The sequence below is a fragment of the Schistocerca serialis genome, chromosome 4 (assembly GCF_023864345.2).
Source record: "Schistocerca serialis cubense isolate TAMUIC-IGC-003099 chromosome 4, iqSchSeri2.2, whole genome shotgun sequence".
NCBI classification, from domain to species: Eukaryota; Metazoa; Arthropoda; class Insecta; order Orthoptera; family Acrididae; genus Schistocerca; species Schistocerca serialis.
Genome location: NC_064641.1, coordinates 538688280 through 538711102, shown reverse-complemented (window position 1 = coordinate 538711102; position 22823 = coordinate 538688280). Strand labels below are relative to the sequence as shown.

At 44.8% G+C, this 22823-nt stretch overlaps 1 protein-coding gene across 1 annotated transcript in view; it reads right to left on the bottom strand.

The window, feature by feature from the left end:
* The window catches only part of LOC126475260 (phospholipid-transporting ATPase ABCA1-like), a 407094-nt gene extending 384779 nt beyond the window's left edge, over nucleotides 1–22315 (bottom strand). The window contains exon 1 of the mRNA XM_050102975.1: nucleotides 22107–22315. The gene's annotated coding sequence lies outside the window, so the exon portion shown is untranslated. The remainder of the gene's footprint in view (nucleotides 1–22106) is intronic.
* Between the last annotated feature and the right edge of the window lie 508 nt (nucleotides 22316–22823).

Sequence of the window (22823 nt, the reverse complement as noted above, 5' to 3'; positions counted from 1 at the left end):
AACATATGCACAAAACTATAGGCCTATATCTGATGTCCATCTGTTGTAGAATTTTGGAACATGTTTTCTGCTCATAAAGCATAACATTCCCCCACTCCATGAACCATAGACCTTGCCATTGGTGGGGAGGCTTGCGTGCCTCAGCGACACAGATAGCCGTACCGTAGGTGCAACCAAAACGGAGGGGTATCTGTTGAGAGGCCGGACAAACGTATGGTTCCTGAAGAGGGGCAGCAGCCTTTTCAGTAGTTGCAGGGGCAACAGGTTGGATGATTGACTGATCTGGCCTTGTAACATTAACCAAAACGGCCTTGCTGTGCTGGTACTGCAAACGGCTGCAAGCAAGGGGAAACTATGGCCGTAATTTTTCCCGAGGGCATGCAGCTTTACCGTATGGATAAATGATGATGGCGTCCTCTTGGGTAAAATATTCTTGAGGTAAAATAGTCCCCCATTCGGACCTCCGGGCGGGGACTACTCAGGAGGACGTCGTTATCGGGAGAAAGAAAACTGGCGTTCTATGGATCGGAGCGTGGAATGTCAGATCCCTTAATCGGGCAGGTAGATTAGAAAATTTAAAAAGGGAAATGGATAGATTAAAGTTAGATATAGTGGGAATTAGCGAAGTTCAGTGGCAGGAGGAACAAGACTTTTGGTCAGGTGAATACAGGGTTATAAATACAAAATCAAATAGGGGTAATGCAGGAGTAGGTTGAATAATGAATAAAAAAATAGGAGTGTGTGTAAGCTTCTACCAACAGCATAGTGAACGCATTATTGTGGGCAAGATAGACACGAAGCCCATGCCTACTACAGTAGCACAAGTTTATATGCCAACTAGCTCTGCAGATGATGAAGAAATTGATGAAATTTATGATGAGATAAAAGAAATTATTCAGTTAGTGAAGGGAGACGAAAATTTAATAGTCATGGGTGGCTGGAATTCGAGAGTAGGAAAAGGGAGAGAAGGAAACATAGTGGGTGAATATGGATTGGGGGAGAGAAATGAAAGAGGAAGCCTTCTGGTAGAATTTTGCACAGAGCATAACTTAATCATAGCTAACACTTGGTTCAAGAATCATAAAAGAAGGTTGTACACATGGAAGAATCCTGGAGATACTAGAAGGTATCAGATAGATTATATAATGGTAAGACAGAGATTTAGGAACCAGGTTTTAAATCATAAGACATTTCCAGGGGCAGATGTGGACTCTGACCATAATCTATTGGTTATGAACTGTAGATTAAAACTGAAGAAACTGCAAAAAGGTGGGAATTTGAGGAGATAGGACCTGGATAAACTGAAAGAACCAGAGGTTGTAGAGAGTTTCAGGAAGAGCATAAAGGAACAATTGACAAGAATGGGGGAAAGAAATACAGTAGAAGAAGAATGGATAGCTTTGAGGGATGCAGTGGTGAAGGCAGCAGAGGATCAAGTAGGTAAAAAGAAGAGGGCTAGTAGAAAGCCTTGGGTGACAGAAGAAATACTGAATTTAATTGATGAAAGGAGAAAATATAAAAATGCAGTAAATGAAGCAGGCAAAAAGGAATACAAACGTCTCAAAAATGAGATCGACAGGAAGTGCAAAGTGGCTAAGAAGGCATGGCTAGAGGACAAATGTAAGGATGTAGAGGCTTACCTCACTAAGGGTAAGATAGATACTGCCTACAGGAAAATTAAAGATACCTTTGGAGAAAAGAGAACCAATTGTATGAATATCAAGGGCTTAGATGGAAACCCAGTTCTAAGCAAAGAAGGGAAAGCAGAAAGGTGGAAGGAGTATATAGAGGGACTATACAAGGGCGATATTCTTGAGGACAATATTATGGAAATGGAAGAGGATGTAGATGAAGATGAAATGGGAGATACTATACTGCGTGAAGAGGTTGACAGAGCACTGAAAGACCTGAGTCGAAACAAGGCCCCGGGAGTAGACAACATTCCATTAGAACTACTGACAGCCTTGGGAGAGCCAGCCCTGACAAAACTTTACCATCTGGTGAGCAAAATGTATGAGACAGGCGAAATACCTTCAGACTTCAAGAAGAATATAATAATTCCAATCCCAAAGAAAGCAAGCGTTAACAGATGTGAAAATTACCGAACTATCAGTTTAATAAGTCACGGTTGCAAAATACTAACACGAATTCTGTACAGATGAATGGAAAAACTGGTAGAAGCTGACCTCGGGGAAGATCAGTTTGGATTCCGTAGAAATATGGGAACACGTGAGGCAATACTGACCCTACGACTTATCTTAGAAGCTAGATTAAGAAAAGGCAAACCTACGTTTCTAGCATTTGTAGACTTGGAGAAAGCTTTCGACAATGTTGACTAGAATACTCTCTTTCAAATTCTAAAGATGGCAGGGGTAAAATACAGGGAGCAAAAGGCTATTTACAATTTGTACAGAAACCAGATGGCTATTGTAAGTAGTGGATTGCGGTGTGAGACTTGTTCGAAGTATTTTCACTGGGGGGAATGCAGTGGGGAACCAATGGGCATTCTGGTGAGATCCTCTCCTGGAACTGCATGTTATGTAGCAAGAATAAGTTGATAGAGGAGCAGGAGTGTAAGATCTGTGCCCTTCAGGTGCAGTTGAAAAACGCACAGGAGGAGCTAGGTAGGATGAGGAGGGAGAAGGGGGTTGGGGAGTGGGAGCTGCCTGTTGGCAAGAGATCTGCTAGGAGAAGAAGATTTTCAGATAGTTTTACTATTGGTGTTTACAATAGATATGTGTCAGAGTCTAGTGGAGAGGAATCTCTAGTAGCTGTAGATGGAGGAAGTATGCAGCAGACCTCAGTAGTTACGGTGGCTAGAACAGTTGCAAAGTCGAAGAGGAAGAAGAAGGTTCTGCTGTTAGGTAGTTCTCATGGCAGAGGTGTAGGCCAGCAATTGCAGGAAGTGCTGGGGAGTGAGTACCAGGTCACCAGCATTGTGAAGCCTAATGCAGGATTGGCTCAGGTGACTGTTAACGTAAGGGGGTTATGTAGGGATTTTACTAAAGAGGATCAGGTAGTGATTGTGGGTGGGGCTGGTAATAGTATTGACAGGGATGTGGACTATGACATAGATGGTGACCTGGAAAAGATAGCCACTCAGACTGGCAACACGAATAAGCATTTCGTGGAACTGTTTCAGCATCACGATCGGCCTTATCTTAATACAGCCGTCAGGCGTAATAACATGAGACTTGGGGGCGCGCTGATGACAGAAAGCATGGGTCACATTTCAGTGGTGTCTGTGGAGTCTATCAGCAGGACGGGTTTCACTAGACATGGCCTGCACCTCAACAGGTACGGGAAGGGGAGGTTGGTAAAGCTTATAGGTGACAGCATAGGTGGGGTTGGTGGGATCACTCATGGGAAAATTCCTGCAGTAGTGGGTGTTAGAGCTGCACCTTTTTTAGATTGAAGTCAGCTGATAGGTATTCCTGCTTAAGGGAAGCATCTCTAACAAAGGAACCACTTTTGACAAAGCTTAGGTATCCGAGTAATGAGGGAATTAGTATATTTCATCAAAATATACAAGGTATTAGAGATAAAGTTAGTTAACTGCTTATAGATGTTGACTCAGAAATTATTGGTAACACTTCTTAAATAAGGAGATAATTCAGAGGCTTCCTTTACCAGGATACAGGTTGGCTGGCAGCTTTTTGAGGAGCTCTTTGCAGTGTGGGGGAGTAGCCATGTATGTGAAAAATGGCATCCCACTTGAGTCAATTGATGTTTCAAAGTACTGCACTGAAAAGGTGTTTGAATGTTGTGCAGGTGAGGTTAAATTTAATGGAGCTAAACTTCTAACTGTTGTTATTTATAGATCCCCAGACTTCGATTTCACAACATTTTTGCTAAAGATAGAGGAGGTTGGTTGGTTGGTTTGGGGGATTAAAGGGACCAGACTGCTATGGTCATCGGTCCCTTTTTCCAAAGACAAAGAACACCCACAGAGAATAAAAACGAGGAACAGAAGAGATCACAGACGATACAGAACAAGAGAAACTGAGACAAAGACAAGACAAAACGAACTAAAACCACACAGAGTGTGACGGTGGTTGGCCGACCATAGAAATAAAAAAGGAAAAGCCAACCACTTAGAAACACATTAAAAAAAAAAAAAATCAGTTGAAAATCAGAGGCCAAAGGCCAGAATCAACACAAAACAATAAAATAAAACAGAAACACTCAGATTAAATGATAAAATCCCCCTGCCCGAATAAAACGTAAAACTAAGTCAGCCATAGTGGAGTCGTCTGTTAAAAGGGCAGGGAGCGTATCGGGCAGCGCAAATGTCTGCCTGACCACAGCTAAAAGGGGGCAGGCCAACAGAATGTGGGCCACTGTCAAAGCCGCCCCGCAGTGACATACAGGAGGGTCCTCCCGGCGCAGTAGATAACTGTGTGTTAGCCGGGAGTGGCCAATGCGGAGCCGACAAAGGACGACGGAGTCCCTGCGGTTGGCTCGCATGGATGACCGCCACACAGTCGTCGTCTCCTTAATGGCACGGAGTTTATTGGGTGTAATCCGATCGCGCCATTCAGCGTCCCAAAGCGCAAAAACTTTTCGGCGGAGGACTGCCCGCATATCAGTCTCTGGGAGGCCAACATCCAGAGATGGCTTACTGGTGGCCTCTTTCGCCAGGCGGTCAACATGTTCGTTACCCGGGATACCGACATGACCGGGGGTCCACACAAAGACCACAGAGCGGCCGCAACAGGCAAGAGTATGCAGGGACTCATGGATAGCCATCACCAGACGAGAACGAGGAAAACACTGGTCGAGAGCTCGTAAACCGCTCAGGGAATCGCTACAGATCACGAAGGACTCACCTGAGCAGGAGCGGATATACTCCAGGGCTCGAAAGATGGCGACTAGCTCAGCAGTGTAAATGCTGCAGCCAGCCACCAAGGACCGTTGTTCGGAATGGTCCCCTAGAGTTAGCGCATACCCGACACGACCAGCAACCATCGAACCGTCGGTGTAAACAATTCCAGAGCCCTGATACGTGGCAAGGATGGAATAAAAGCGGCGGCGGAAGGCCTCTGGAGGGACCAAGTCCTTCGAGCCCTGTGCCAAGTCGAGCCGAAGGCAAGGGCGAGGAACACACCACAGGGGTGTACGCAGAGGCGCCTGGAAAGGAGGCGGAACAGGGAAAAACCCAAGCCCGCAGAGAAGCTCCTTGACGCGTACGGCGATCGGACAACCCGACCGGGGCTGACGGTCCGGCAGATGGACGACCGACTGCGGGAACAGGACACGGTAATTTGGATGCCCGGGCAAACTAAAAACATGGGCAGCATAAGCAGCCAGTAATTGTTGGCGTCGTACCCGCAGTGGAGGTACACCTGCCTCCACTAGTACGCTGTCCACAGGGCTGGTGCGGAAAGCACCAGTGGCAAGGCGTATCCCGCTGTGGAGAATCGGGTCCAGCACCCGTAACGCAGATGGGGATGCTGAGCCATAAGCCAGGCTCCCATAATCCAGACGGGACTGGATTAACGCCTGGTAGAGCCGCAACAGGGTAGAGCGGTCGGCGCCCCAGCGGGTGTGGCTCAAGCATCTCAGAGCATTTAGATGCCGCCAACATGTCTGTTTCAGCTGCCGGATATGAGGCAGCCAAGTCAACCGGGCATCGAAAACCACCCCCAAAAACCTGTGGGTCTCCACCACAGCAAGGAGTTCGTCGGCAAGATAAAGCCGCGGCTCAGGATGGACTGTTCGGCGCCGGCAGAAATGCATAACGCGGGTCTTGGCTGCCGAAAACTGAAACCCATGCGCTACAGCCCAAGACTGCGCCTTACGGATAGCACCCTGTAGCTGACGTTCAACAGCTGCAATGCCAGTAGAGCTGTAGTAAAGGCAGAAGTCGTCAGCATACAGGGAAGCGGAGACAGAATGTCCCACGGCCGCAGCAAGCCCGTTAATGGCTATTAAAAACAGACAGACACTTAAAACAGAGCCCTGTGGCACACCGTTCTCCTGGACGTGGCAGGAACTATACGAGGCCGCGACTTGCACGCGGAAGGTACGACACGACAGAAAATTGCGGATAAAAATCGGCAGAGGACCCCGAAGACCCCATCCATGAAGCGTAGAAAGAATGTGATGACGCCATGTCGTATCGTACGCCTTCCGCATGTCGAAAAAGACAGCGACCAGGTGCTGACGGCGGGCAAAAGCAGTACGGATGGCCGACTCCAGGCTCACCAGATTGTCGGTGGCGGAGCGGCCTTTACGGAACCCACCCTGAGACGGCGCCAGAAGGCCCCGAGACTCCAGTACGCAATGCAAGCGCCGGCTCACCATCCGTTCAAGCAACTTACAAAGAACGTTGGTGAGGGGCTAATGGGACGGTAGCTGTCCACCTCCAGAGGGGTCTTTCCAGGTTTCAAAACGGGGATGACAATGCCTTCCCGCCATTGCGACGGAAACTCCCCCTCGACCCAAAGACGGTTGTAAAGATCGAGAAGGCGCCGCTGGCAGTCCACTGAAAGGTGTTTCAGCATCTGACAGTGGATGCCATCTGGCCCAGGAGCGGTATCAGGGCAAGCAGCTAGGGCACTGCGAAATTCCCACTCACTGAATGGAGCATTGTAAGATTCCGGGTGGTTGGTGCGAAACGAAAGGCTCCGACGTTCCAGCCGCTCTTTAATGGAGCGGAAGGCCTGGGGGTAATTCGCAGAAGCGGAACTCATAGCAAAATGCTCTGCTAAGTGATTTGCAATGACGTCGGAGTCAGTACAAACGGCTCCATTCAGTGAGAGCGCAGGGATGCTGGTAGGGGTCCGATAGCCGTAGACGCGTCGAATCTTGGCCGAGACCTGCGAGGGAGTGACATGGAGGCCAATGGTGGACACATACCGCTCCCAGCACTCCTTCTTGCCTTGGCGGATAAGGAGGCGGGCCCGCGCACGCAGCCGTTTGAAGGCGATAAGGTGGGCTAAGGAGGGATGTCGCTTGTGACGCTGGAGCGCCCGCCGGCGATCTTTAATCGTTTCAGCGATCTCAGGCGACCACCAAGGCACAGCCTTCCGCCGAGGGGACCCAGAAGAACGGGCAATGGCAGATTCGGCGGCAGTAACGATTCCGGTGGTGACCGATTGAACCACCGCATCAATGTCATCAGTAGAGAGAGGCTCGAAAGAGGCAATGGAGGAGAACAAATCCCAGTCAGCCTTATTCATAGCCCATCTGCTAGGGCTATGAGAAGAGTGACGCTGTGGTAGTGACAAAAAGAGCGGAAAGTGGTCACTACCACACAGGTCGTCATGCACACTCCATTGGACAGACGGTAAGAGGCTATGGCTACAGATGGAAAGGTCAATGGCGGAGTAGGTGCCATGCGCCACACTGAAGTGTGTGAAGGCACCATCATTTAACAGCGAGAGATCGAACTGCGACAATAAATGCTCAACGATGGCGCCTCGACCTGTGGCCACTGACCCACCCCACAGAGGGTTATGGGCGTTGAAGTCGCCCAATAGCAAGAAAGGTGGCGGCAATTGGGCGACCAGTGCAGCCAGGACATGCTGCGAGACATCACCATCCGGTGGAATGTAAAGACTGCAGACGGTAACAGCCTGTGGCGTCCACACGCGTACAGCGACAGCCTCTAAAGGCGCCTGGAGAGGGACAGACTCGCTGTGCAGAGTGTGAGGGACATATATGCAGACGCCACCAGACACCCTTTCATAAGCAGCCCGGTTCTTAAAATAACCCCGATAGCCACGGAGGGTGGGGATTCGCATTGCTGGAAACCAAGTTTCCTGCAGAGCAATGCAGAAGAAAGGGCGAAGGCTGATAAGTTGGCAGAGCTCAGCTAGATGGTGGAAAAAACCGCCGCAGTTCCACTGGAGGATGATATTTTCCATGGCTGAGAAAGGCGTGAAAGGACTGGGAAGGCAATTTACGCCGCTTGTTCACCCACTGCCACCGATTCAGTACCCGTACGAGAGGCATCCATGGCGTCTGAGGGACCAGCGAGATCAAGATCCTCAGCGGACGCTAGAATCTCGACTTCATCCTCAGACGCAGAGCGCGAAAGGTGCAGTGGGGTTGGTGCCACCGCAAGTTCTTTGCCCTTAAAGGTCTTTTTCTTGGACTTCTCTCGCTGAACCTTGGGTTTCACCGGCTGGGAAGGCTTCACCGATTCAGTCTCCGGGACAGAGGAGGATCGTGAAGCCCTACGCCCGGCCGCTGGTGAGGACTTATGCCACTGGCGGCCGTCATCCTTCCCGCTGGTGGAACCCTGGGAAGGGAGGGTCCCAAGGGAACTCTTACGGGCGAGAGTAGCCGAAGAAGTGAGACGCTTCTCCGGCTGAGAAGCGGGGACGGACGTCCCCGACGGGTGGGAGGAGGTTGCTCCTGAGGTCGGTGGTGCAGGAGCAACTGGTTGGGTAGAGCCCCCCACGGGCAAGGGGGCAGGAGGAGTCTTACTGCTTATCGAGCTGGCTGGAAGTCTCGAAACTGATGGGGCTAGCACAGGTGTTGTAGCAGCTGCATAAGAAGATGTCATTCTCACAGGATGGAGTCTGTCATATTTCCTTTTGGCCTCAGTATAGGTCAGCCGGTCCAGGGTCTTATATTCCATGATTTTGCGCTCTTTCTGAAAGACTTTGCAGTCAGGCGAGCAAGGTGAATGGTGCTCCCCGCAGTTGACGCAGATGGGAGGTGGGGCACATGGAGTATCGGGGTGAGATGGGCGTCCGCAATCTCGACAGGTGAGGCTGGAAGTGCAGCGGGAAGGCATATGGCCGAACTTCCAGCACTTGAAGCACCGCATCGGGGGAGGGATATAGGGTTTGACGTCACATCGGTAGACCATCACCTTGACCTTTTCCGGTAACGTATCACCCTCGAAGGCCAAGATGAAGGCACCAGTAGCAACCTGATTGTCCCTCGGACCCCGATGAACGCGCCGGACGAAATGAACACCTCTACGTTCTAAGTTGGCGCGCAGCTCGTCATCAGACTGCAAAAGGAGGTCCCTATGGAAAATAGCACCCTGGACCATATTTAAACTCTTATGTGGTGTAATAGTAACGTTAACATCCCCCAACTTGTCACAAGCAAGTAAACTGCGTGACTGGGCGGAGGATCAGTACTGACCCAGAGCGCATTTTAGACAAGCCCTCCACCTCCCCAAACTTGTCCTCTAAATGCTCGACGAAGAACTGAGGCTTTGTGGAGAGAAAAGACTCCCCATCAGCTCTCGTACAAACTAAGAATCGGGGCGAATAACTGTTACCTCCATCCTGAGACTTACGCTCTTCCCACAGCGTGGCCAGGGAGGGGAACGTTTTCGGATCGTACTTCTGAGCATTAAATTGAGCCCGAGAACGCTTAGAGACTGCTGGCGGCTGGCCGCCAGCGAGAGATGATGTACCACGCTTCATTGCGGGTCATCCGCCCTGATGCCACCTACTCCGACCAAGGGCCCTCCCCACGGGCGCCACCCAGCCACAGCAAAGGCCACCTGGCAGGATGGCCGTTTCCGGGAGTCCCGATACCCCAGGAGGATAGGCATCTGCTCCTTGGCATACGTGGGGAGTTAACGGCGCAGGCATCAGTAGAGCGATCCCTGTGTTGTCAGGGGGCTACAACCAAGAGGGTACATGGCGGCCCCACCACAACGGACTGGCTACCGTGCTGGATCTTAGGTGCAAAAATGTCCAAGGTCGTCGTCGTAGTTAAAAGAAACACTGCTGAGGGCAGCGTGGTAATCGCACCCAGGGACGTATTCTCGCCCAAGAGATCGAAAACGAGCGGGACACCATTGCAACGACGAGCAATCCGGCTAAAGGTCTAATTGCACGACGGATACAGTGCACCATGTAAGGCGCCCTTCCCCAATTGGCTCGCTCTTCGGATAAATTTAGAAAGATGGAGGTCAAACCCGAGAGGCGACCATCACATAAGGCCGAAAAATGTGAGACTCCTTTTAGTCGCCTCTTACGACAGGCAGGAATACCGCGGGCCTATTCTAACCCCCGAACCCGCAGGGGGGGATAGAGGAGGTTCTTGGTTCACTTTATAGGAAATACAAAAAGTTAGTTATATGTGGTGACTTCAATATTAATTGTATAAGTGATTGTGCAAGGAAGAGGATGCTGGTAGACCTCCTTAATTCATATAATCTTATGCAAACCGTATTCTTTCCAACGAGAGTGCAAGGGAACAGTAGAACAACCACAGACAACATTTTTGTTCATTCCTCATCACTAGAAGGGCATTCTCTTAGCAAAAATGTGAACGGCCTTTCAGATCATGATGCACAAATTTTAACCCTAAAAGATTTTTGTGCTGCAAGACGTGTTAAATATAGTCATCAGCTGTTTAGGAAAGCTGATCCAGTTGCTGTAGAGACCTTTGTAAACCTTATCAAGGAACAAGAGTGGCAAGATGTTTATAGCGCTGATACAGTAGACGATAAATATAATGCTTTTCTCAAGACTTTTCTCGTGCTCTTTGAAAGTTGCTTTCCGTTAGAACGTTCAAAACAGGGTACTAGCACAAACAGGAAGCCTGGGTGGCTGAGTAGAGGGATAAGAGTATCTTGTAGAGCAAAGTGGCAATTATATCAAAACGTTAGAAACAGTCAAAATCTAAATGCAGCAGCCATTACAAACAGTATTGTAAGGTGCTTAAAAATGTTATTAGGAAGGCAAAAAGTATGTGGTATGCAGATAGAATAGCTAAGTCTCAGGATAAAATTAAAACCATATGGTCAGTCGTAAAGGAAGTGGCTGGTCTGCAGAGACAGGTCGAGGATATAGAATCAGTGCGTAGTGGGAATGTCCGTGTTACTGATAAGTCGCATATATGTACAGTATTTAATAATCACTTTCTGAATATAGCAGGTGAACTAAATAGAAACCTAGTCCCAACAGGGAATCATAAAGCGCTCATAGAAAAAAGTGTTCCGAAACTGTTACCTGAAATGCTCCTCCATGATACTGACAAGAAGGAGGTTGAGTTAATAATTAAATCACTAAAGACCAAAAACTCTCATGGATATGATGGGGTATCTAGCAGAATACTGAAGTATTGTTCTATGTATGTTAGCCCAGTACTTAGCCATATCTGTAACTTTTCCTTTAGGAGTGGTCGGTTTCCTGACCGATTAGAGTACTCGGTAGTGAAGCCACTTTATAAAAAGGGAGACATTGATAATGTTGACAAGTTTAGGCCTATTTCTATGTCATCGGTGTTTGCTAAAATTATCGAGAAGATTGTATATACAACGTTACTGGAGCATTTAAATTCACATAATTTGCTGTCAAATGTTCAGTTTGGTTTTATAAATGGTTTAACAACTGAAAATGCTATATTCTCTTTTCTCTGTGAGGTTTTGGACGGATTAAATGAAAGGTTGTGAAGGCTAGGGGGTTTTCTTTGATTTAACGAAGGCTTTTGACTGTGTTGACCACAAAATGTTACTGCAGAAGTTGGACCATTATGGAGTAAGGGGAGTAGCTTACAATTGGTTCACCTCTTACTTTAAGAACAGAAAGCAGAAGGTAATTCTCCGCAATATTGAGAGTGGTAGTGATGTTCAGTCCCAATGGGGCACTGTTAAGTGGGGCATTCCCCACAGGTCGGTGCTGGGGCCACTGCTGTTTTTTATTTATATAAATGATATGCCTTCTAGTATTACAGGTGATTCAAAAATATTTCTGATTGCTGATGACACCAGCTTGGTAGTGAAGGATCTTGTGTGTAATACTGAAACAGTATCAAATAATGTAGTTCATGAAATAAGTACGTGGCTTGTGGAAAATAATTTGATGCTAAATCACAGTAAGACTCAGTTTTTACAGTTTCTAACTCACAATTCAACAAGAACCGATATTTTGATCAGACAGAATGGGCATATTATAAGCGAGACGTAACAGTTCAAGTTCCTAGGCGTTCGGATAGATAGTAAGCTGTTGTGGAAAGCCCATGTCCAGGATCTTGTTCAGAAACTAAATGCTGCTTTATTTACCATTAGAACGGTATCTGAAATAAGTGACTCTTCAACACGAAAAGTAGTCTACTTCGCATATTTTTATACGCTTATGTCATATGGTATTATTGTTTGGGGTAATTCTTCTGATTCAAAAAGGGTCTTTTTGGCTCAAAAACAGGCTGTTCGAGCTGTATGTGTTGTAAGTTCAAGAACCTCTTGTCGACCCCTATTAAATAGTCTGGGAATTATGACATTGCCCTCAGAGTATATATTTTCTTTAATGTCGTTTGTTGTTAGCAATATTAGCCTATTCCCAAGAGTTAGCAGCTTTCACTCAGTTAATACTAGGCAGAAATCAAATCTGCATGTGGAATGCACTTCCTTGACTCTTGTGCAGAAAGGAGTGCAGTATTTGCTGCATCCATTTTCAATAAGCTACCACAAGAACTCAAAAATCTTAGCAGTAGCCCAAACTCTTAAGTCTAAACTGAAGAGTTTCCTCATACTTTCAGAAACGATTTCCTGACACTTAAATCAATACTTGATGTTAACAAATTTCTCTTCTTCAGAAACGCTTTCCTTGCCATTGCCAGTCTACATTTTATATCCACTCTACTTCGATCATCATCAGTTATTTTGCTCCTCAAATATCAAAACTCCTTTACTACTTTAAGCGTCTCATTTCCTAATCTAATTCCAGCAGCATCACCTGATTCAATTCGAGGACATTCCATTATACTCGTTTTACTTTTGTTGATGTTCATCTTATACCCTCCTTTCAAGACACTGTCCATTCCGTTCAGCTGCTCTTCCAAGTCCTTTGCTGTCTCTGACAGAATTACAATGTCATCGCAAACCTCAAAGTTTTTATTTCTTCCTTAAGTCAGTAGGAAGAGCATTTGGAAGGGAATATCAAGGATAGAACGCTTGCATACTCAAAGTAATGATAATGGAGTGAAACTTCTTAGCTGTGCAAATGCCACTAACTTTAGGATTAAGAGATATTCTTTCCTCAGAAGGACATTTACAAGACAACTTGGGTATCAGCAGACAGTAGAACAAAACAACCAAATAGACAATGTGCTGATGATCAAAGGAAGAAAAGCAGTATAAAGAATGTGAAAACTATAAGGGGAGCCGAGACAGGCACAGACCACAACCAGTCAAGACAGAGATAGGACAATTGGCTATAGAAAAACCAAGGGGAGAAAATGGTATAAAAGAATGGGCTCTTGATGTGGACAAACTAAAAGATAATGAAAAGGTGTGGGAATTTGTCATCAAGCTTTTTTTTAAAAAAAAGTTTAGTTTCTAACAATGGAAGACATCCTCGATATTGAAGGCCAGTGGGAAATGATAAAAACAAATGTGAAAGCAGCAGCAAAAGTGTGATAAAAAAAGAGAAAAGAAGAATCCATGGTTCTTGAGAGAATGAACAAAAAGTGAAAGAAAAAAAAGAGTAGCAAAGGGGGAAAAAAACGCACATGAAGATTCCAATGAAAACAAAGAAGCATGTCGAAAGTCTACTGAAAAGAGCAGAAGATGATAAATCTGTAGAGAATGCAAGAGATTTTTACATGTTAATAAGGTTCTTCAGATAAGGAAACACACCAAAGATGTATAGGACTAAAGACAAAAGTGGTATAAATTTGGAAGTCTAAATTTTGGGGAGTTTTTAAATGTTGATGGAAATATAGAAATGGAAGAACGACATATGTGAGAACATAATGCCCTTAATTGCTCTGCCGACACTGAATGAGAAAGTGGATGCAATAAAAATGCCAAAAACAAAAACGTTTCAGGGATAGATGGACCGACAGTTGAACTACTTAAGTAGGTAGGAGATACAATTGCAAATTGGAATGAATAAATAATGCCATCTGGGTGGAAAGAAGTGGTCAGAGGGCAATAAACAAAAATGCAGAAATCAGGGGCAGCTCATTACTTAGCATAGCATACAAAGTGCTCTCCAAGATTCCCCATAAAACAATGGAATCATATTTAAGAGAGATAATAGATGAGAAGCAAGCAGGTTTTATGAAGACTCAATCCCGCATGGGTAAGATATCTGTACTGACAATAGTGTTTGTTGATTTTAAGAAAGTCTATGGCAACATAAACAGAGAAAAGTTGTGGGAGAAAATGCAGAATTTTGGAATACCAAAAGAAGTTACAAATCTTATAAAAGTTACAGTGGAAGACTCAAAGGGAGAGTGAAAATGTGTGGAGAGTATCCCATGGGTTTTGACATAAAAACAAGTGTTAGAGAAGGAGATGGAATATCACCGCTCTTGCTCAATGTAATAATACATGAAGCACTGGGTGCAATAAGTGAAACAGGAGAGGGAATCAGCATACAAATAAAAATGAATGTATTGGCCTTTGCAGATGATGTAGCATAACCGCTGAAAATCTAGACAACCTGAAAATACTGGCAAGAAAGCCATTTCAAATAGCAAAGGAAGTTAGATTGGTTGTAACCATGTGTTTAAAGAAGCAGAAGAGTAAATACCTGGAGGCTGGAGCAAACAACAGAAAAAAAAACAAGACATAGAAGTGAGGATACAAGTGGCACCCAGAGAATCGTATTCACTCTACATACTACTGTCATACAAAATTTTATCAAGAGGAACCAAAATGTGAACACACAAAACTATAATCAGACTAACATTACTATATAGGTCAGAAATATGGTGAACAGATAAGAATACAAAGAAAATGGTAAAGGTTTTCTAAAATAAAATCCTTTGGAAGATATTTGGACCAATTTGCAAGGGAGAAGAATGGTGGGGTCGACCAAAGCGTCCGATCCCACCCGTCTGCTTTGACCCATGACATAAGGCTGTTGTGGTGTGTGACGTCACGACGGCGTAGAATGTAGTTTGTGAGAGTGGCGTATTTGTAGGCGTCGTTTTGATGCTATCGGTGGTGCTCTCTGGTGGTGTGTTAGGTGACGTTTTTGGTTTAGTTTGCGAGTGTGGCGTCATGTGTGAATTTTGGTAAATTGCTTTTTTTATGTCTTTGGTAGGTATGGATATGACTGACAGGGTCAACAGTTTTCGGTCGTCGGCTATGATGAGGGACAGTGGGTTGTCTCTAATAAAATTTCTGTAACTATTCAGATTTTTGGATGAAGTCGTGAAGTGTTCAGTATGTCGTGAAGAAATGAGGCTTACTTAAAGTTCCGGCGTCTCGGACCATGGACGGCTATATATGGAGATGTCGTAAGGATAACAGGTCAAGGGAAGTGTTCGATCCCAATGTGTGGCTGTGAGTGTTGGTATTGGTATCAGGAGATGTTTTTGAGCTATATAGGTCAAGAGAAGTGTCCGATTCCAGATGATATTGTGTTTAGTGATATTTGGGGAGTTTTGTGATGTCTGTTTTTTTCGTCGTTTTGCGTGGTTTTGTATGGGGGTGGGTGTCTAAATTTGTTTATATTTAGTTTTTCCCCACCCAAAAACCCTCTATTTCCCGCGCTTATCCAGTTAGTGTCATTAGGCTTTTTGTGGAACGTGTGTGCATTTGTTTTTCGATGTATTTTCATCCTCATAATGTGTACGTAACGACTTTATTTGCGCCATATTGGAATTGTGGTTTATGGTTGTTTATTTATTTATTTAGCTTATGGCATATAACACATCATATAGAAAAGACATAAAAATCATTAGACACAGAAATAAAGAGTAGTCACAGTTGTAGATATAAAAGTGTTTAAAAATAGTGTATATAACAAACAAAAGTTCACAAACAAACATCCAGATTTGTGACATAGTCTATTGCACTTTCAGTTGCGGTCAGAAACTCATTGGGGTCTCCTGCAAAACGTCTCAGAGGGCAATCTTCCACGATGTGATGAATCGTCTGCCGGTCCGCACCGCAGTCACATCTCGGGGTGGTGATTTTACCCCACCTGTGGAGGCTGTCTGCACATCTGCCGTTATTTGTCCGAATTCGATTCAGGGTCGTCCAAGTTTTCCTTGGCAAATTGAATCCTGGTGGTTGGACATTGATGCATGGCATATTCTGCAGGTTTTGGGGCACAGATTCTCTCCACCGCATTTTCCAGAGTTTGCCATAATCCGGGTGGAGAGGATGCGTATTTTTTGCCTTTTTTAAAGAGGGGTGTCTTGAGCGTAATCTGTTCATCTCCAGGGCAGGAACATCCTTATGGATTGGCAGTTTCTCGTTGTTCAGCACTTTTCCATACTCGCGTAAAAGAGCGTTCTCTCTGCGCAGGTCCGGTGGGGGAATGTTGCTCAGTATAGGTAGCCAGTGTAAAGGCGTTGGCTTTATTGTTCCTGATATCATCCTCATTGTGTAGTTTAGTTGAGCATCGATCAAGCCTGTGTGTTTACTGTTTAGCCATACCGGTGCGGCATATTCTGCTGTTGTGTAGACAAGTCCCAGAGCCGAAGATCTCAGTACAGCCGCGGAAGAGCCCCACGTGGTCCCACATAGCTTCTGTATGATATTATTTCGAGTTTTAAGTTTTGCGGCTGTATTACGTAGGTGTTCCTTGAATGTTAGGGTTCTGTCAAAGGTGACGCCTAGATATCTGGGGTAATTATTATGGTTTAGCTGCCTGTTTTCGAAATGAACGTTGAGCTTTCTTTTTGCTTGGGCATTGTTGAGGTGAAAGCATGTCACCTCCGTTTTTGTCGCGTTTGGCCGTAATCTCCACCTTCGGAAGTAATCTCCCAGCTTTGTTAGATCCGCAGTTAATGTGTTTTCCGTTGCCTCCATTGATCTGCCTCTTGCAGCTATTGCCCAGTCGTCGGCATATCCGAATTTTTGAGAAGTGGTTTCAGGTAAGTCAGATATGTAGAGGTTAAACATCAATGGCGCCAGAACGGAGCCTTGTGGCAAACCATTGTTGAGCTTCATTTGGTCACTTTTTAAGTCGCCCATTATGACTCTGAAGCTTCTATCTGTGAGCATGTTATCAATGAGGTTGGCCAGCTTATTACATGGTATGACCCGCAGCAACTTAAATATCAGGCCTTGTCGCCAAACAGTATCATAAGCGGCTGATAGGTCAATAAAGGCTACTGATGTTTTGAGTTTTTTCTGAAAGCTCGCCTCTATATGAGCTGCTAGGGAGAGGATCTGGTCGGTGCAACTGCGGTTGGGTCGAAAACCTGCCTGTTCAATCGGTACCACTTCAAGAATTTTTCCGCTTATTCTATTGTAGATGATACGTTCCAACAGCTTATAGACACAGTTCAGCAGAGCGATAGGGCGGTAGTTTTGGGGCATGTCATTAGGTTTGCCTGGCTTTAGTATCGCTATAATCTTTGCTCGTTTAAGCTGGTGTGGGATATTACCCAATTCTAAAATATCTGTTAAGAAGTTTGCGAGCCATGTTCTAGTATATTTTCCACAGTGAAGTAGAAATTCCGGGTGGATGCCATCGAAGCCGGGAGCCTTGCCACTTTTGATTTTTGACAAGGCTGCAGCAACTTCTTCCGCTGTGATAGGCTGGGAAAATTCGGAGGTAGGCGATGCCCTTTGTTTTAAAGATCTTAATTCACGTTTGGCGGTCGTGGTGTGTGTTCTGTCCCTTGGTGCTCTTGAGGTTCTAACTATGTGTGCGGCCACATTGTTAGGGGTTATCGGGTGGGTGTCTTTTATTTTACGTTTACTGCCTCCCAGGTTACGGAGTAGGGTCCATGCTTGCCTACTGGATTTAGTGAAATCTAGATTCTCCACGGTGTCCATCCATTTTTCCCGTCGAGCTGCGTCTAAGCTGTGCAACAGTTCGTCCGCGATTTCTTGGTTGTTGGTTTCGGTAAATTCCTGGTACAGGTCTTCGCATCTCTCATTCCAGCCAGGGATGTACTCTTTCCGGTAGCCTCTGGGTACATTCCTCTTAGCCGTGGCGATGACTGCTCCCACAAATCTGTCATAGTTGTCCCTAGTCGGGGGTATCCAACCTAGACACTTGTCAAGGTTTTCTGCAAAGGTGGCCCAGTCTGCCTTCTGGAAATTCCATCGTGGGCGAGGAAAGGATTTTATGATTGGGATGTTAATTCCGACTTTTAAGATAACAGGGCGATGCTGGCTATGTGGGAAATCAGACAGGACTTCACGAATTACGGCTAGCGGTTGGTTGTTTTTGTTTTTAGGGTTATAATCTCGTCTCCATGCTGCTGATCGAAATGTTCCGCGGTCCTTGGCGTTGAAAATCAGGTGGGTGTTAGTCTCCTCACTCCAGCTCATCAGGGATTCACCGTTCTGGTCGTTTCGTGCGTACTTCCAGTTCTCATGGTGACTATTAAAGTCTCCTACGTAGATAGCAGGGTGGGGATATTCTTGGAGTACTTCTGGAGGCCATGGACAGCCGGGAGGCTTATAGATGTTAACTATAGTGGTCTCGCCAATTTTGACAGCAACTTCATGTATGTTGTTGTCTGTAGATATCTTACACAGGGAAGCATTTTCTATCTTATTTCGTATGTAGGTTGCCACGCCGTAATTGCGGTGATAGGTGGCTCCCAGTATCTCGAATCCAGGGATTTTTCCTCTAGAAGCCAGCTGATCTATGTTTTCCGCATGAGTCTCTTATATCGCGACTACGTCGATTTTGTTCTGAGTGAGAACTCTCTGGAGAAATTCACATTTGCTCCTGCTTATGCCTTCAATGTTTAGGTGGCAGACTCGGAGGCACGGTCCGAGTGCTCCAGTCAATTCTTCATCGTTCATTTGGTCGGTATCATTCATGATGTGTTTACCAGGAGATCCAGCACAGGATTATCTGGTTGCCTTTAGTGCTAGTTCATTTAGCGTTACCCAGGGTGCACGTGTAGTATTCTACTACGGACGCGAACGCCATATTTGCGACGTCATGGGTCAAAGCAGACAGGCGGGATCGGACGCTTCCGTATTTCCGAATGGTGAAGAAGAAAAAACAGGGAGCTCTGGGAAGCGTATAATGAACTAGACATTGTTGCAGAAGCTAAGACAAAGAGAATGAGATGGGTTGTGTACATCAATACAAGAGAGGAGGGATTAAGAGAAGTCTTGGAGAAGAAACCTGAAGGTGTAAGACCTTTATCCAGATTGACAATCAGATGGAGAGATCAGGTCAAGAGGAATGTTTGATCTTAGCCGTCAGCTTTGGCCAGTGACAATGTTAATGACTGCCGTCACATCCCCTTTTCGTTCATATATTCACAGACTGGTTGTGGTGACACACTGATATTTAGCTTAGCAGAGGTATAGATTCAGTTTGGAGGTAATAGTTTGGTTGTGAGTTGGTGACGCCAACGAATGTGATAGTAAAAAAAATCCAGCTGTGGTGACATTGATATGTAGCTTTGTCCAAAGTCTAGTGTATGCTGGAAGGTGACAATTTGGTTGCGAGTTGGCAAAGCCAATGAGTGTGATATTAAAAAATCTGGTTGCGATGACAGACTGATCTGTACTTAGCCCACTCAAAATAAATTGCCAGTAACATCACATTATAGTCACCATAATGTTTACAGCATTTGTCATGTTTCCTACATCAATGATCAAAGCCAATAAATCATATCAAACGTTCCTCTCTATTCAAGAGACTAGGTGACCAATGATGTTTCGATATTTGGAGCAAGCACAGAATGTTGTGGGGGAGGATCCTCGATGATGCCAAAAAAGACTGCAAATTTTTGGGCCAGAAGAGTAAGAGTAAGAATAAGTACGCATGACAACTGGGGCCCATGAACTCTATTTCTAGCCATTACATTATGGAGTAATTTCAGATTTTGCATTCAGTAGTGACCAAGTACTTTTGAACTGGAAATGACAGAGTTAAGAAACCTATACTTTAAATTAAGAAATTGAATATATTGACAGGTACTGTATTGTATGGAAGCGGGGACCTCTAAACGACAGAGAGGCATTGTCCCCACAGCAGCCCGCAGTGGTACACAACCCCACAACAGGTTACAGCAGTCCACTCAACACACCGCCACCCACACCAAACCCAGGGTTACTGTGTGGTTTGGCTCCCTCAGTTGAAGGCCCCCCCCCCCCCCCCCAGGAACGTCTCACACCAGATGAGTGTAACTCCAATGTTTGCATGGTAGAGTACTTATGGTGTACACATACAAGGAGAAAGTGTTTGCACAGCAATCGCCGACATAGTGTAAACTGAGGTGGAATAAGGGGAACCAGCCCGCATTCGCAGAGGCAGATGGAAAACCACCTTAAAAACCATCCACAGACTGGCTGGTACAGCGGACCTTGACACTAATCTGCTGGGCGGATTTGTGCCAGGGCTTTCCTGCCCAGAAAGCAGTGCGTTAGACCACACGGCTTACCGGGTGGGCTCATTGATAGGTGGTTACCTAGGCTTTTGATTGCAATGAAGTAAAACTACCAATTTCGTTATTGCAGCTACAGATGAACATTTAATTGTCACTCAATTCCACTTTATTATATTAACTAAATAGTATTGTCTGATACTGCGTAAATCAAGTGATATGAAAGTAAATGCTTATGGAAGATTACTGAGCCACAAAGCATACTATCACTCAAATGTAGAACACAATCAAATAACATTCTTTCCCTGCTAAAACATGATAGTAAAAGTCTTCACACTGTTTGTTTCTTTGCGCATAATGCTAAATCTCCTTCAAGCACTACTGCAAAACACACTGAACACATAATAGCTACTGTTTGGAACAAGTATTTAACTTCAGTAATCTTTCATTTATAAAAAGAAGGGTATTCGCATTAGTTTTGATGCAATATGAGCAAACCAAATCAAAGGACTGCCAACAAAGCTAAATATGAACTAGAATAGAATACCAGAAAAGTTATGACACTGGGTAATTGCTAGAAAATGTCACCACAAGACAACTACATAACTGTATCATGTTGTTGATAAAATAAAGGAAAATACTACCAAGCAGCAACTAACATGTAATGGAAAGTCTTCCTTGAGATGATAAGACTCAACTATCAGTAGAGGGCTGACAAATATCATACAGATGACATAAGAGGTTCAGACGAGTAATTCGCTATTCTCGTACAGTCAGTACAAGGAATATACAGTAGGCCTATCCCCTGCTGCTGAGAACAATGTGTATCACCTAAAATGTTTGGTACCAGGAATCCACTCTGATCCACGATATTATGATGATCATGCGTTATGTAATTTCATACGTAGTACATGTACTTAAAATATTGCATATGTGGAGAGGAAGATTTGTAGCACATATACTGCTTGCAGTGCCATTCTCTAGTGTTGAGGTTTGACATTAGGAATGTAAGTGTTGTCACTGTGTTAAAATAAGGTGTTTCCGCAGACTATATTAGGTTCTAACACGGGGGGAAACGAATCAAAATGGTGAGAGTTCCTCTGTCATGATTTAGAGACAGCTTCATCTGGTAGTCATGTGAGAATAGCCTAAGTAGGTTCATATGGTATGGAATATTATAAGAAAAAGGTACACTGGCGATCTACAATGTAGTTTATTTGGCCGTTCTGTATTTGCGTGAGGTACAGTGACTCCCAGATGGACAACAACTAGCAATATGTTACCCTTTTTTTTTATTGGGCAATGTGTTCTGAATTAATTAATCATACCGGACAGATCGAAAAAATTTGCGCAGCGGAGATTTTTGGCGGGTGGAGGTAGCTTAGAAAAAGTAGGTGATAGGTTTTTGTGTTATCTACCTTGTTTAACGATTTTTATTTTTTCGCTGGTCTTTAATTTCCGTTCGATCGATATTTTCGTTACACTGCAGTACTTGAGCTTTTCCCACTAGGACGATAGTGTCACTTCTATCGGCAGGTTAGTGAATTTCTTGTAGCTATATAGGTGAATCGAAGTTAATGACACAAGGCACATGTCTATGTTATTTGGTTTGACTGAAAAGTATCTATTCGTGGTTGGGGTGCGAGTACTGTGGAACTCATTTGGGCTATGCGGGGAAATGTGGGGTAACTACATGTATCCTACTTTGTAGAAATGTTATTTCGTAGATGCACCCATAGTACACCACGGTCTGAAGATTTGGATTAGACAAGGAACACCTCTCGTTCCACGTCTCTATATTGCGGAGACACTAAATTATATATGAATGTCAAAAACTACCTTTGCAGAGAATATAAAAGGTCCTCAAAAAATTTTATCACAATTGTGACAGTAATTCAATTCAGACCTACCTTTGGAGCGGGCGTATTTCTCTGGGCTAAACTACCATTGGGGTATTTATCCGGTATCCAGTGCCCTGGATAACATATCGCTTTATTTCCATGTCATCACCATCTTTCACTTATACTCACACGCAAAACAGAAACATAGCTCACAGCGTACAACAACACATCATCAATATTCTACCCCAACTGTCAAACAACAGCGTTCTGTACCCCCAAACATGTCAACATCAGAGATATAGCTTTTCAACTACGAACAACTTCGATCAATCGCAACAGTTCTTCAATAGAAATTCTCTAGATCGATTGACGTTCGACGTCAACGGAGAACAGAAGGCAACGTCAGTGGCCAATGGAAGGGTGTTCATATTGGACGAAATTTCAACAAAACATCCCTTAGCTTAGCTTAGTCCTGAATAGCGAAAGTGACTTTATGGTATACCATCCGAAATACAAAAAATCTGAATATAGTATCAGAATTAAGGAGCTAGGACAAGTAGATTTTTTAAATCCGATTCATATTGGATGCAATGGAATGGGAGGTGACATCACCATCATGTGATGGTGTGTTCACACTAGACGGAACATCAAGCAGAATACAGAATCAAAATAACATAATTGTCAATGATAAAGTTTATTAACTGGCACCGTAAAATTTACGATCGTTATACTTGACAAAGATTTTGACGAAAAAACTTGGAAAAGCTTAGCCCAAACATCACAAAA